Source organism: Oncorhynchus mykiss, chromosome 15, assembly GCF_057628025.1.
Source record: "Oncorhynchus mykiss isolate SJ-2025 chromosome 15, ASM5762802v1, whole genome shotgun sequence".
NCBI classification, from domain to species: Eukaryota; Metazoa; Chordata; class Actinopteri; order Salmoniformes; family Salmonidae; genus Oncorhynchus; species Oncorhynchus mykiss.
In genome coordinates this window covers 60966554-60977745 of record NC_143036.1, presented here as the reverse complement: position 1 = coordinate 60977745, position 11192 = coordinate 60966554, and positions in this window count along the sequence as shown.

The following is an 11192-nucleotide window of genomic DNA, read 5'->3' as shown; positions in this document are numbered from 1 at the left end:
ACGACATACTAATTACATAGGTGTTACTATGTAATTACATGGTAATAAGGTTGTAGGGCTATGGGTTGTTAGACAATTGAAACAAGCACTGTGTAATTGCACATCCACTTGGTGAAGGTTATTCCGCATGTGTAATTACTGATGTTATTGCACATGTTCTTTTTCCACTGTGTAATTCATGTTTTGTAATTACACGTTTGAAAGTCACCTGTAAAATGATCATGTTAATAGCTCAAACCAAAATCTGACCTTCGTTACAAGTGCAACTACCTGGCAACAACAATTTTAACAAGGCACACCTTGTCATTAACTTCCAGTCATTTTCAATTAGTTTATGTCTATGTTATGACCTGGCTCAAAGGCTATACCGAGTCAAGGAGTAAAGTAAGAACAATGTAGTTATGTAAGATATAATTGTAATTATAGACTGGGTGGTTCGAGCCCTGAATGCTGATTGGCTGACAGCCATGGTATATCAGACTATATACCAAGGATATGACAATACATGTATTTTTACTGCTCTAATTACATTGGTAACCAGTTTATAATAGCAACAAGGCATCTCGGGGGTTTGTGGTATATGGCCAATATACCACGGCTAAAGTTTGTATCCAAGCACTCCCATAAGAACAGCCCTGAGCCGTGGAATATTGGCCATATACAACACCCCCGAGGGCCTTCTTGCTTAATTATCATGTAACTTCATGTAAAGTGAAACCCATAGGGTATAACCTTTATTATTACTATGCGGTTACAATGTAACAACTTTGCAGACAATAGGCTAACAAGGAGAAATAAAGAGAAAGGAGAACATTTTGGGGTTAAGTGGGTTAAAATAAGAACATTTGAAAAAGTCACAGAGGGTGTACAGAGGGACATGTCAAAACACTGAATTCTGGCTCTTTAGCAAGTCTTTAGTCATATAAAAAACATATATTTGTTGAATTCTCCATGTGGTCTATATTAAAGGGCACTTAATTTAATACAACAGGCTTTAACATTAATTTAACATATCAAAAGGATGCAACAAGTACTAATTTGGTGGAACAACCCCACTGCTGATCACTGCTGATGATGACACTGGGAAGTTTGGTAAAGTTTCCACAACCAAGCAAGGACTGACCTATTTTCCAATCAATAACAATTCCCATTTGTTCCTATTATAGCTTCCTCCATTCACATCCCTATATAAGAGAGAGATAAACAAAATGGACTGCACAGAATCCTTGAAGACATTAAAGGGTTATTAAGTGCCTTGCTCAAGGGCAGATCATTCTCTGTTTCACAGAAACATGGCTTGCTCGGGATACGTTATCAGAGTCCGTACAGCCACCTGGTTTCTTCACGCATCGCGCCGACAGAAAAAAACATCTCTCTGGTAAGAAGAAGGGCGGGGGTGTATGCCTTATGATTAATGAGTCGTGGTGTGATCATAACAACATACAGTCCTTTTGTTCACCTGACCTAGAATTCCTTACAATCAAATGTCGACCGCATTATCTACCAAGAGAATTCACTTTGATTATAACCACAGTCGTGCATATCCAGACACCTCGACGGCCCTGAAAGAACTTCACTGGACTCTATGTAAACTGGAAACCACATATCCTGAAGCTGCATTTATTGTAGCTGGGGATTTTAACAAGGCTAATCTGAAAACAAGGCTCTCTAACTTGTATCTAACGGCTGTTGGTGGAAGGAGGTGAGGACCAAGGTGCAGCGTGGTACGTGTTCATATTATTTATTTGAAACTGAACACTAAATACAAAAATAACAAAAGGAATATCCGAAACAGTTCTGAAAGGTGAAACAAACACTAAACAGAAATTAACTACCCACAAAACCCATGTGGGGAAAAAGCTACCTAAGTATGGTTCTCAATTAGAGACAACAATAGACAGCTGCCTCTGATTGAGAACCATACCCGGCCAAACAACAAAGAAATACAAAACATAGAAAAATGAACATAGAATGCCCACCCTAATCACACCCTGGCCTAACCAAAATAGAGAATAAAAGCCTCTCTATGGCCAGGGCATGGCAGTATCAGCATATCAAATGCGCGACCCGGGCTGGCAAAATTCTGGATCATTGTTACTCTAACTTCCGCGACGCATACAAGTCAAATCAAATTTTATTTGTCACATACACATGGTTAGCAGATGTTAATGCAAGTGTAGCAAAATGCTTGTGCTTCTAGTTCCGACAATGCAGTAATAACCAACGAGCAATCTAACCTAACAATTCCACAACTACTACCTTATACACATAAGTGTAAAGGGATAAAGAATATGTACATAAAGATATATGAATGAGTGATGGTACAGAACGGCATAGGCAAGATTCAGTAGATGGTATAGAGTACAGTATATACATATGAGATGAGTAATGTAGGGTATATAAACATAAAGTGGCATAGTTTAAAGTGGCTAGTGATACATGTATTACATAAAGATGGCAAGATGCAGTAGATGCAGCAGTTTAAATGAGTACAGTATATACATATACATATGAGATGAGTAATGTAGGGTATGTAAACATTATATTAAGTGGCATTGTTTAAAGTGGCTAGTGATACATTTTTACACCAATTTCCATCAATTCCATTATTAAAGTGGCCCTCCCTCGCCCTCCTTTCGGCAAATCTGACTCCGACTCCATTTTGTTGCTCCCAGCCTATAGACAGAAACTAAAACAGGAAACGCCCGTGCTCAGGTCTGTTCAATGCTGGTCCGACCAATCTGATTCCATGCTTCAAGATTGCTTCGATCACATGGACTGGGATATGTTCCGGATAGCGTCGAACAACAACATTGATGTATACGCTGATTCAGTGAGCGAGTTTATTAGCAAGTGCATCAGTGATGTTGTACCCACGGCGACTATTAAAACCTTCCCCAACCAGAAACCGTGGATTGATGGCAGCATTTGCGCAAAACTGAAAGCGCGAACCACTGCTTTTAATCAGTGCAAGGCGACAGGAAACATGACCGAATACAAACCTCTGCAAGTCAATCAAATAAGCTAAGCGTCAGTATAGAGACAAAGTAGGGTCGCAATTCAATGGCTCAGACACGAGAGGTATGTGGCAGGGTCTACAGTCAATCACGGACTACAAAAAGAAACCCAGCCCCGTCGCGGACCCCTATGTCTTGCTCCCAGACTAACTAAACAACTTCTTTGCTCGCTTTGACGACAACACAGTGCCACCGATACGGCCCGCTACCAAAACCTGCATGCTCTCCTTCACCGCAACCAATGTGAGTAAAACAATTAAATGTGTTAACCCTCGCAAGGCTACCGGCCCAGACGGCATCCCTAGCCGAGGCCTCAGGTTTACGCACATATTCAATCAATCCCTATCCCAGTCTGCTGTTCCCACATGCTTCAAGAGGGCCACCATTGTTCCTGTTTCCAAGAAAGTCATTTAGCTCAGTTACCTTTGCTATCACCCCGTAGCACTCACTTCCGCCCAATTTTTCAGTTTTTGATTTGTTAAAAAAGTTTGAAATATCCAATAAATGTCGTTCCACTTCATGATTGTGTCCCACTTGTTGTTGATTCTTCACAAAAAAATACAGTTTTATATCTTTATGTTTGAAGCCTGAAATGTGGCAAAAGGTCGCAAAGTTCAAGGGGGCCGAATACTTTCGCAAGGCACTGTATATACTGTACTCTATACCATCTACTGCATCTTGCCTATGCCGTTCGGCCATCGCTCATCCATATATTTCTGTGTACTTATTAATTCCTTTACACTTGTGTGTAAAAGGTAGTTCTTGTGAAATTGTTAGATTACTTGTTAGATATTACTGCATGGTCGGAACTAGAAGCACAAGCATTTCGCTACACTCGCATTAAAATCTGCTAACCATGTGTATGTGGCCAATAAAATTTGATTTGGATTGGATTTGATCGACACTGGCCCACACGCTAACCGCTAGGCTACCTGCCACCCATTGTAAGATTGAAGGAAGTTTTGGTCCTACTAATGCTTTCTGTTTGCCTCACCAGAGGCCTGGAACCAGTTTACCTGTCTGCCAGCCTGACCCCTGCTCTTTGATCAGAGAGCTGGCTGTGCTGAAGGAGAAACTGGGAACCACGGACCAGAAACTCAGAGCTGTGGAGGAGATGAGGAGTGTGAACAAAGCTCAAGAGGAAGAACTGAAGACTTTGTAGGAGGGTTTAAAGTGTCTGGTTCTGGGCCTTTGGACCGATCTCCACTGACATCCATTTACAGTAGAAGTGAGTATTCTCCAACGTTGGCAGTGGCTACAACTCTGCTAAAGGCGTCTTCACAGCCATGGTGAAAGGGCTATATTTTTCCGTTACACCAGCGTTTCCCAAACTCCGTCCTGGGGACCGCAAGGGGTGTATGTTTTGTTTTTTCCCCTAGCACTACACAGTTGATTCAAATAATTAACTCATCATCAAGCTTTGATTATTTGAATGAGCTGTGTAGAGCTAGGGCAAAAATCTAAACGTGCACCCCTTCGTGTCCCCAGGACCAAGTTTGGGAAACGCAGCGTTACACCATGTACAACCAAGGAAGTTAACCATCTGTCGTGTCTATGATGAAGAGAGGCTACCTGCGTCTACCTGGTACAGCACCAGTAACCACAGCAGTAGTGAAGCTGGAGGTGGGAGACAGTGTTTACTTATAGCTATGGGCTACCAGCTTACAATAGTAATGCAGGTTTTAATCAAATACCTATTAAATGGTCTAACTATCAAAGTTTATTTGTTTGTTGCTCTGTTGCATTTAGTTATGGATGTCAAGATCTTACTACCCTTCACCAAATTATTTATTTTCGGTTAATTTTAGATTGTTTTTTCTTGTCATACTGTTAATGTTAAAAGCATTCACTTAAATACATGAACAATAAAATAGATAATTATAGGTGTTTTGCTTAAACAAAAAAAGTAACATGAATGGGGGCTGGTGTGTAGTTTCTTGAGTCTATCCTGAGCTGTTGAGGCTGCATTTTTATTGATTTTATTTATTTGTAAACACAAAAATACTAGCTGTCTATTTGCAATTCAAATCAACCCCCTTTTTTCTTCCATGTGTGGCTCAGATCTCCTGTGGGGGTTAATCTGTGCTGTTGGAACAGCTAGTGTTTCTTTATCATTGAGTTTGACTCCACTACTGATTTCTCCTGGTAGGGGAGGGTTCCTCATGTCCGAATGGCCCAGCAGGAGAGAGATCTTGTCTGTCTTGACTGACGCCTCATTGTTTGGCCAAGTGCAGCCGCGACCAACAAACCACCACCGTTTTCTGGTTAATGGGTATGCCCCTAAATATTGTAAAATGCTCATAATTGCTGTAGCTGTTGTTCTATCTTTATTTGACCAACAAACAAAAAAAGGGTTGGACCTATTCACTTCATATCTGTCAGGTTGTCATGGTGATGGATACATGTCTACACACTCAAAGCATTAGTCTGAAACATGATACATGTATAGTCTCCAGCCACTGAGTGTCCCAGAAGCTATTTGTCAGAAAAACAGGCTCATTTCCTGGGACTGAAAATAATGCCTTACCCATCATTATAAGATGGATGACCTGTCAGGGACCTGAGTCTGTATTAAAATCATTGTGATTCTATGACCCACTGCATTGTGCTGGTGAGTGGGAGAGTGAAACAATTATTAACTTGGAGATAAACAACACCAAGGGAATGTAATTTAAGATCATCTGCAAACAAAAGCAGACACTCCTAGGGGGTCTTCATCCATCTAGGCTATCAATGTTCTTGTTTGACTTGTCAACATGGAAGTTTGCTGCCTCTGGTCTGGATTTATAAGAAATAAAAGTCATGACCGTCAAAAATGTTATATCATTTGGTATGTTTTATTGGAGTAATTATAGGTTATTTGAGACCATCCCTATTACTGGGTTCAGTGGTTATAAGAGGTAGGGCTGCCAGAGCATGGAGAGGTCTACAACCTTAGTCTACATGGGACTATAAAAAACAGTACTCTCATATGTGGCAGTAAACAGGACAGATGACCTCTGTGGGACATTTCACACGGACTTGTGGGGACAGACAAGCCTTATGGGGACATTCAAATGAGATACGAGACACAGCCACATCCTGCCTGACAACGTCACACAGCTCTGTCTGTCATAGTGAGGTACTCACACACAGATGGTTTTGTGATGAATGGTGCAGATGCCGAGCTCCACTGTAAAGCTAGCTCTGCTCTTCCCATCTATCTGAGAAGGCATCGGCGATGTGTCATCGTTTTCCATCAGATGATGTCACTAGTCATCTTTTAATAATGCTGGATTCCATTCAGACGTTCAGTGTTAACATCGTTGGCAGAGGTTCAGTCAGGGTCCTCTGGCTCTTTTTTCAGCTCAGCAGTTTTTCAAGAGGGAAAACTCAGCATCTGGGGAACTCATGTCTCCACGGTTCTTCTCGTTACCTTTTTGAGCAATTAAAATGAACCCCAGAACCCCATATCTGTACATTATAGGAACACCTGTAGTTACAAAAGTACAATGATTCATGTTTTGCTTTAGCTTGAGATTAAGAATCAGTGGTAGAGACTTTGTAAGTGCATGAAGAGGTCAACTGTACAAAAGTCAGATGTCTGTGTGTTGAAACTATACTTTCAGTTTCTGTTGATACTATGTTCCAGTCTTACTTCTGCGAGCACATGATAGCAATAGGAGGAAGAAGGATTGGGAAACTAACTGCAAATAACAATAAGCTGAACTCCTCCTAGCAGAGACATCTTTGTATTAGCAACTATTAATTATGAGCATATTTGGTATTAAAGTTAAAGGACATCACCCTGGGTGGGGTGATCCTCAGTAGGGATACAAAGGGAAAACACTATATTTTGTACTGAGTGTGTTACTCGCAAATTACTGTAAGTGTATACTCCGGGTTGCAATCATTATTAAACTAACCTCTGATCAAAGTTTCCTGGGGTCACTTGTGTGTACATGGGGCAGAATTCCCTTACACAACTCTCACACGTGCACACACACGCACACACACACACACATACACACACAAGTAAGAGTGATTACAATGGGTTAGTTTGGACATTGCCACAGGCATTGAGTGTCATGACCATCATATTGTGAGCTGTTGAAATGTCATTAGATTTTGTCTCCCACAGTGTGAGGTATTGATTGAGGCAGGAATTAGGACAGTCTTTCACCAGCAATACTGTAGTCATAATGTGTACTTGCACCCAGTGTCTGTGATTGCCTTATACCCTGCAATCCCAGTGTAGTAGTGACTACATTTGGACAAAATCTACTTTTAGTACAGCTGTCCCCCATATCAAACAACATGACTTGTGTTTACTCACTGCTGTAATATCACCTGTTTTAGTTGTTATAAATGACTGAAATACTGCTTTAGAGGACAACTAGATAATTACATATCTATGATCAATAGTGACACGAGGCTGTAGACTTTTAGCAATGAACCATAAAACACGAATACAATGTTCCACTAGCGTTCTTTCAATGTACAGACATTAGCCTACTAGGACCCACAATTGAACAGTAGTACACTTCTTTTTAGAGTCCCAAATCGGACAGGGAGAAGGTTGTGGGAATTCTGTCCTCTAAAAACGTGGATCCCCTCTATGCATGCAGAGAAAGTGGTACTATGGCTTTATGTGTTATAGGGTGAGTGAGGGCTTGTTGACAAATTGCTGGGTGATCGACTGGCGACCACACTCAATGCCCACGGCTGTCATCTCATTAATTATAAGCGGCATGTATCCCTGACCATGAAATATGCATCTGCACACTGCCCTCTTTATGCCACGTCCCAGTCAGCACAACGTTTATTTTGTTTAGGGGTCTCCGACCTGTAATTGGCGAAGGCCACACAACTCAGACCCGAACACAGACCACTTTTGCACCCACTCAGCCACCCATCAACAGAAACCCCACACAGTCATGGGGATAGGAGGCTTGTGTGTGTAACCTTGACAGCGGCCACTCTGTTCTGACACTTTCCTGTGGTAGCGAGTCGATGAGCCGAGGAGTCTGGGAAAAGTGATGTTGTTTGTGTGTTTTGGTAGTCAAGACTTTTGAGGTGAGACGAGGTCTCATAAACCTGGTATGTGTCAAGATGTGTGTCTAGATGCTCCACATTCCAATGCCTGGTTTCACTCTCAAAAGCATGATGCATCAGTTTTCAGTTAGAATCTCACTTGCTAAAGATCCATTTTCAATGTGACACAAACATATGCAGTGACATTTTAGTCACTCAGTCACATTAAGAGGTGAAACTGTTACTAAACTGTTTTATTTTCCCATGACTGTTTTAACTGTGGTTTATTATATTTCAATTGGATGGTATCAACTATTTTCCATGTTCTCCCCCAACCCAAATGCAACTTTTATCAAGTGCAACTGTGTCTGACATTTTAGATGGAGTAGACTGCAGGTTTATACAGACACAGTACCTCATTCTGACTCTGGGTAAAGAAACGTGAATAAACAGTGTCTGCCTTCTGTTGCCTGTAGAGAGACCCCTCCCTCCCATGCACACACACAAACACACACACCCGTCAACCCTCCTCAATGTTTTTACTGGCCAACATTGATACCTGGAGCTAGGCATGCTGGGTAGACATGTTTTAATTCTGTTACTATTCTGAGTATAATGACTGGCACCTAGCCACTTGGAGAGAGTTATCGGGTGAAAGCAGTCAACTGCCAACCTCTGTACGTGCTTCTGAGGACTTCACCAGGTCTTCAACGCCTTTATTTTCTTACATTCCAGACACTAGTCTTATTAAACCACACTTGATGGACTTGTAGTTCTCATGTAAGAGAAAAGTACCTAAAGCTATCCTCTGTGTGGGGTGCGGTGGATGTTCCGTGACCAGCGAAGCATCCATCATCTAGGCGCCAAACAACTCGGCAGCCAAGAAGAGAAAATATGATTTCACCAAGCAGGGAATGCTTTAGATGGCATATGTTTTAGCTGAACGAGGGTCTGCTTCAGTGCTTCTCCAGACAGCAGAAAAATGTGTGTCTTTGTTGAATGTGTCTCGAATGTTTGCTTGTGAATATGTCACAATAAATGTCACTCGCATTACACACAGTCAGATTACAAACAAAGTTCTGTCTTTGTAATGTGCTTTCTCTCTATCACTGGCAGGTGATTTTCATAAAGGTTTGTGGAGACATGCAAAGACATGATTTGGCTTGTGTTCACCCAGTAGTTTATATGTTAAAGAGTGTGGGTTGGTTGGTTAAACAACTGCTGTTGTTGCTCTCTTCTCCCTGCTCTCAGTCTGAGAGTGAGACCACTGCAGACTGGTGAAGCATGAGGAAGCAATCAACTGATCAGGGATTGGACTTCCTAGGGCCTTTAGGGCATTTCACCCACCATCCAGGCCTGGCTGGCCTACACGCTCCCTCCCCCCTCGTTCCCCTAATCCAGCAGGGGTCCCCAGGGACCTAATCAATCACGGCGGTCATGCAGATGCATAGGCATGCCTTTCCACCCCCAAACTCCCCATGCATTCCCACACTGTGATTGTTCCAGGGTGCTATTACTAAGTCAGATGTTCTAGAAAATGTGCGGTTGTCTGTGGATTTAGTCCAATTTAATGTATTGGAATGAAGTGTGGAAGACTGTTTTTGCTGCTGGTAAAATAACAGATAACACATAGACACAGAACAACAGTACTTTTGCTGTCCTTATTTGAGCATTGGCTTTAACAGATTGATGAAAAACAACTAATGGTTCTAGGCTACGAAAGACAAAGGACCGTTTTTTTCAGGTTATTTCATAATTGTTCAATACTGATCTCAAATAAACTTTTACAGATGATTGAAACCTAGTTGAGTCTCTAATTATATGTTAAAGGGGAGAATAATTCTACCTAGTTCTAGTACAATACAATAATTATCATTGATCAATTGTTTTTAATGGAAAATTGGACTATGCATTGGATTGACTGGTATGATTGGTATACCAATACTGTCTTCTCACATTCCAAATTGCCAACACACCATTTTGGTGTTTTAGATGTATATCCTACCTTATTTAAGGTGCATACCTTAATACCTTACAAAAAGATACTCACTTAAATTGCAGCATTTATTTTGTGCAATTTGACTGCAAACCATTCAGAATATAAGCACCTTACATAATAGCAAACCCACACCTCGAATGTGCCTCAGACATAATTCTGAATTTGTAGCACAGAGAGCTATACTTATAAAGATAATTAACAGGACAGTCCAATAAGATAGCTCCTAATTTGTTGCTGAAGTTTTAGCACAGAATAAAATAATGAAGTTGCTCTCTGGCTGTACTGGCGTCAATGAGAATTGATTCTCATGTGCCCCAGTTTGCTTGTATTCTGATTCTAGAGGCCCAATCTCATTTTCAATTGACCAGGTGACCCATTTTGAATACAAATGACAAAGATAATTGGGGCAACTGGGCCGAAGGACAAGTCTCACACCTTGCTGTTTCAATTATTGATGCAATAAAGCAGTCAAGAGACTGCTTAAAGACAACAATACACATGCCTTAACTAAATGACCTTCATTGTGAGTTGGAGTGGAAAAACGAATACAATGTCTGTCCAAACAAGAGGTACTTTGGGGGAAAAGGACAGATTGAGCCCGTTTGGGATAGCCAGAGGACGTGCAATTTTCAGACGAAATTGAGGAGAGTTTTTTTTGTTGTAATTGGACAAAAAGGGGGAGGAAATAGAGTCAGTTATGCTGCAAGCAATCAGGACTTATTAGAAGCATGCATTATTCAGGTTGTTTTGCCTGAAGGATCTCACGGAGTGAACTGCAATTTATGGAAATGTAACCAACTGGTATCAGACTCTGGCCAAAGTACACTTATACTATGTCCACAGTCACACCTAATAACATGGGAGATTGAATGATAAGACGAGGAGAAACAACAGAAAAGTGAATTTACAGGAAACTGCTCTTTCACACTCTGCCTACGGGAAGGCTCGATACATTGCAAGGGGCCATGAAGTGTCATGATGTGTATTTCACATGGTAATAAACAACGAGACGGGAGTTTCTTAAATTCTAATAGTAGTTCTTGTTTGGTTTTTATTATTACTTACATTTTTTATTCTATTTTCTGTTATCTATGTTATTGTCATTGTATTGTTGGAAAGAGCTCTCAAGGTGAGAATTTCACTGTACTGTTTTACACCTGTTG